This window comes from Raphanus sativus, chromosome 2, assembly GCF_000801105.2.
Source record: "Raphanus sativus cultivar WK10039 chromosome 2, ASM80110v3, whole genome shotgun sequence".
Lineage (NCBI taxonomy): Eukaryota > Viridiplantae > Streptophyta > Magnoliopsida > Brassicales > Brassicaceae > Raphanus > Raphanus sativus.
The window spans coordinates 38,683,598-38,689,015 of record NC_079512.1 but is presented as its reverse complement, the minus strand read 5'-3'; the positions used below and the strand labels follow the sequence as shown (position 1 = coordinate 38,689,015).

The following is a 5,418-nucleotide window of genomic DNA, read 5'->3' as shown; positions in this document are numbered from 1 at the left end:
CATTCTCTGCTACAGCAGCGGAATCAGCTTGTTTCTTCTTAGGACAATCAGATTTCCAATGTCCTTTTTCATTGCAATAATTGCAAATATCAGTTGGTTTAGGACCCTTTGAGAATGACATTTTATCTTTCGACCTCCTGTCTTTCCCATAGTCCTTTCCACCACCTACAAACAACCCAGAAGCTTGATCGTCTGTACCAGAACCAGATGCCTTGTGACGCAACTCCCTATTGTGAAGTGCCGACCTGACTTCCTCCAAACTCACTGTATCCTTACTCCCTATGAATGACTGAACAAAATTCTCATAGGAGTTTGGTAGTGAAACCAACAAAATCAGCGTCGCATCCTCATCCTCCACCTTAACATCAATATTCCTCAGATCCAACATAATGGAATTTAGACTGTCAAGGTGATCCTGAAGCTGTGTACCTTCATGCATCCTCAAAGCGAAGAGACGTTGTTTCAGAAGTAACTTCTTAGTCAGAGACTTTGTCATATATAGACTCTCTAACTTCGACCACAAACCAGCTGCAGCATCAACACCAGAAACTTCGATGATGATCTCATCTGCCAGACACAACAAAATAGTTGAAAACGTCTTTTCTTCAATATTCTCCATCTCAGCTGTAACAGATTCAACCTTCTTCCCTGACAACAGTGCCCAAAGACCTTGTTGCTTCAGCAACGCCTTCATCTTGATTTGCCAGAGACTGAAACTGTTTCTTCCAGTAAACTTGTCAATCTTTAAGTTCATCTCTGACATCTTCTCACCAATTCAACCTGAAGCTCTGATACCAGTCTGTTGTGACGGATGTGAGAAGATATAGATTAACAGATGAATGAATAAGAAGGATTGACACAGAGATTTAACGTGGTTAACCCTTAGGTTTAGTCCACGGGCAAAGATAGTACTTTATTGATGGAGGCTAGATTTTTAGAGTACTGTTCGTGCTACACAATAGGGTAAAACCCTAGATGTATATATAAGAAAGTCTTTAATGAAATTTTCCATATTTCTCGGATTTGGGTACTATCGACCGTTACAACAACACGTCTATCGATCGATACTCCCCTTTCATATATCGCCCGATCCATGACGTCTGGATCGTCCGATATAATTCAGCTCGCAGATTCAAGGCATATTTCAACTATTTGCCTAATTTCCATTTTAAAATAGTTTAATCCACTAGATTTGCGCTTCGCCTATATCAGTCCACATGTTCAATGCTTATACACGAATTGTTTGTCTCTTAGATAGGGTTCGAAATTTCGAATTAACGAATGTTTAAGATCAGAATGTATCATCGTACAAATCGCTTTTTCCTTGATTTCAGACAATAATTACAAACAAACACACAAAACCAACACAAGTTGATAAGTGGTGTGTATAGACTTAACCAAAACGAAAAGAAGTTTGATATTAATGTCCTCACCAACAATCCTAGTTACCGTAACAATAGAATAGGAGGCACATAAGTTCGGTTAGTGGAGCTATTGCTACTATAGTTTACCGTGGTAATCAAATGGTTCAATTAATTGTATGCAGTTAGAAGAAGAACTATCAAAAGAAAATAATTTACAGTGTTGGATCAGTTATACTCTTGTTATACATTAATGGATTACAAGTAAGATATACACACAGTTAATAAGGATCAAAGATGATTGCAGAATCTGACGGGATTTAGAAATCATTTTCATTTTTCATTTCTTATATTTCTAGAAAATACAATATACGGATTAGGCCTATAGTAACAAATGAGTATAGTTTTCTATAGGTCCATTATATTAGTCTGGGTTATAAATGTACAGGCCTGTTATCTCGTGATTTAAAAACTCTTAACATGTTTCGTTGTCTCCCATCTAAACGTGGGTCGACAAGAATACGCACAGTTACGTCTAAATCTAATTAAGCTTCCTTGAAAGTTGAAACTGAATATCTGTTGGACCTATAGCCTACAAAACCAATCTCGTATTCCCAGGAAATTTTTATTCTCCTTCAATCATTGTAGGAAATGGAGAATTAGTAGTAGTATAAAATACTCCCTCCGTTTCTTAAAGAGTGTCGTTGTGACATTTTCATACAGATTAAGAAAGTTGTTGAAATATATGTAAGTTGTAATTAACTATACATCTTTAACCAATAGTATTTTAGATAAATAAAATTATTTATAAAATCAATGCAGTTTACAACTAATTTTCAGCTGAAAGTTAGTATAATTACATTGGAATTGTAAAGTGACATTCTTTGTGTAACAAGAAAATGAGCTTAGAATGACACTTATTATAAAACAGAGGGAGTATAATGTGCAACAGAATTGGGCTTCAATGAAAAAGATAATGCTCCAAGCCCATAGCTAAGCACGCAATTCTAAGTTAACTACTCCCTCTGTTTCATAATAAGTATCACTCTAAGCTCATTTTCTTGTTACACAAAGAGTGTCACTTTACAATTTCAAAGTAAATTATACTAACTTTCAGCTGAAAATTAATTGCAAACTGCATTAATTTTATAAATAATTTTATTTATCTAAAATACTACTCCCTCCGTTTCATAAAGAGTGTCACTCAGACATATTTCACACGGATTAATAAAATTGGAAAATATACTAATCTACCCTTATTTATTGTACAATTAATTAAATGAAAATGATTTAACTAAATATCTATTGGTTATAAAAAGGGTAAGAAAGAGATTTAATGATAAAATGTGCATTGGAAATACAAAGTGACACTTATTTTAAAACAAAATAAAAAAAAACTAAAATGACACTCTTTAAGAAACAAAGGGAGTATTGGTCAAAGAGGTATAATAATTACAACTTACATATATTTCAACAACTTTCTTAATCTGTGTGAAAAATGTCACAACGACACTCTTTAAGAAACAGAGGGAGTAAAAGTTAGGACATTGTTTGCTTGGTACAAACTACAAAGTACAAACAAGTAAAAGGTCTCATCTCTCACGTTGAACATGATTCTCCGGAGGAGGACGACTTGAAAATCTTATGTAAAATGTAAATTCGACCTTCTTTGCGACTTAACCCTTCCTTTAGTCAGCAAATGGTATAGTTTTCAGTAAACATTAAACAAAAACAGAATTTATTCTAGAGAAGTTTCATCTGGCTTGGCCAAAACTATGTTTTATTTTAGTCGTAATCATAAAATAAGAAAGTGGGTTAATGTATATATCTGTAATTCACTTGTCTTTTTGACGGTGGCATCGTTTGAGTCCATAGGTTTGGACAGATTCAAAGAACCAAACCCATGTTGTCAGTCTTTGTTCCCTGCCCACAGCCTTTTCCCACACTTTTGCGTTGCCAATATTAACATACATCCAACAAAATTAATACCAATGTTTTAATATTTAGAACTCAGATCGAATAATATAGGGGACTAAATATACTAATCCTTTTAATTTATATACTACCTATCCAGTTTAAACTTTGTTCAGGAATGAGAAAAAAATAAATACAAATTTCATTTTATCATTTTGTCATCAAATCTTCTGACGTACCTTCTGACGTTTTTCAGAGGATTGTTTGGTATATTAAACCTATTAAATGAATCTTACGTATCTAGTTTTCGCTGTTTAATATATCTATCTGAATTGATAAGTTTAGAAATTAGAAACACCTAAAAACAGTCGTAGGATTAAGCTGTGTTATCAAATTATAAAACCCATAGCGTGACGTATCACAGATTCCATTTAAGCCGAGCCGAGCTATGTAACTCCGCTGCCGTTTCATTACAAACTCAACCCTAGTTACATTTTAACCCAAGCTTGGTTTATTTAAAGAAAAGAAAGTGTGAAACCAACTTGTTCATACTGAAAAAACGAAGAACACTCGCTCTCTCTCTCTCTCCCCCTCCTCCTCTGCTTCTAAATAGCCCAATTCAAGAGCTTCTCTACCATTTTATAAATTCTGTTCCTCTAAAGTCTTTTCTTTTGATTGTGTGTCTAAGTGAAGAAGCTGAGCTATGTTCTAGAACATTATTGTAATGAAAATTTAGAAGCATAAAAATTAGAAAACTCTAGAAGACATTAAAACCCTTTTTGGTGTCATGATGAAAAGACTAAGCAGCTCAGATTCAATGTGTGGTCTCGTCTCCAATTCTCCAGGTGCTTACCATTTTTGTGTGTGCTCTTTCTCCTTTTTTTTTAAGACAACTTAGTTTAGATGTTTTACCTTTTGCTTTTAAACTGACAAACTCATTGGTTACTTTTGCCCACAGATGAGCAGAGTCCACGAGGGTACGGAGGTAATTTCCAGTCTATGCTTGATGGATACGAAGAAGACGGCAACAATAGTAGAGGAATATTCGGCAACCAACACATGGGTCTGTCGGAGAAGAAGAGAGGCTACGTGTGGACCAAGTCAAAGCTCTCGAGAAGAATTTCGAGCTCGAGAACAAACTCGAACCCGAGAGGGAAAACAAACTAGCACAAGAGCTTGGTCTCCAACCTCGTCAAGTAGCGGTCTGGTTCCAAAACCGCCGCGCACGGTGGAAGACAAAACAGCTCGAAAAAGACTACGGACTTCTCAAGAGCCAATACGACTCTCTCCGCCACAACTTCGATTCACTCCGCCTGCGACAACGATTCTCTTCTCCAAGAGTGACAATTCAAATTCAGAGATTATTAATTAATCAAATAATAAAAATCGAAACTTTTTTTAATTTGAATTTTTTTTTTAATTGCAGATTAGTAAAATGAAAGGAAAGATCAACGGAGAAGAAGATAACAAGCCTACGACGGAGAGTGATATCTCCGCCGTGAAGGAAGAAGAAGATCAGATTCCTTCGTCTCCTCCTCAGTTTCTCGAACACTCAACCGGTTTTAACTACCGGCGAAGCTTCACCGATCTCCGTGATCTTCTACCGAACCCCGTCGTCGAAGCTGGATCTTCCGACAGCTGCGACTCAAGCGCTGTCCTATAACGAAGAGACCAGCTCGGAGAACGGAAGATTGACGCCGCCGGCGGCCGCGGTTACCGGCGGGAGTTTCTTGCAGTTCGTGAAAACAGAGCAAACAGAGATCACGACGAGTTTTTCAGCGGCGAAGAGCGTGTGGTTTCTCTCCGACGAACAGCCGCCGTCTCTTAATTGGTACTTCCGCCGTCGGATCACTGGACATGAAAAATTCGTTGATCGGAGGAGAAAGAACGATGGGTTTACTGTGCTCTGTTATCACTCTTTGGATGAGGGATAAAATGGAAATAATGAAAAAAATAAGGGACTTAAATGTTAATTAACGATGTCGGGGAGGGGTTTTTCACGAATATGAAAGTCATCGGAGAAAATTCAGATAAAAGTTTACTCCTCTTGTCCAATTGTATTCCAAAGTTTACCCTTAAAAGATTTCACTTCGTATAATTTAACCTCCAAACAAGAATTAGATGGTAGTAGATGAGAAGATTA

The 5,418-nt window shown here is 36.5% G+C and overlaps 1 pseudogene; it reads left to right on the top strand.

The window, feature by feature from the left end:
• The first annotated feature begins 3,836 nt into the window (after positions 1 to 3,836).
• Positions 3,837 to 5,136, top strand: LOC130498078 (homeobox-leucine zipper protein ATHB-16-like; annotated as a pseudogene).
• The last annotated feature ends 282 nt before the right edge of the window (positions 5,137 to 5,418 follow it).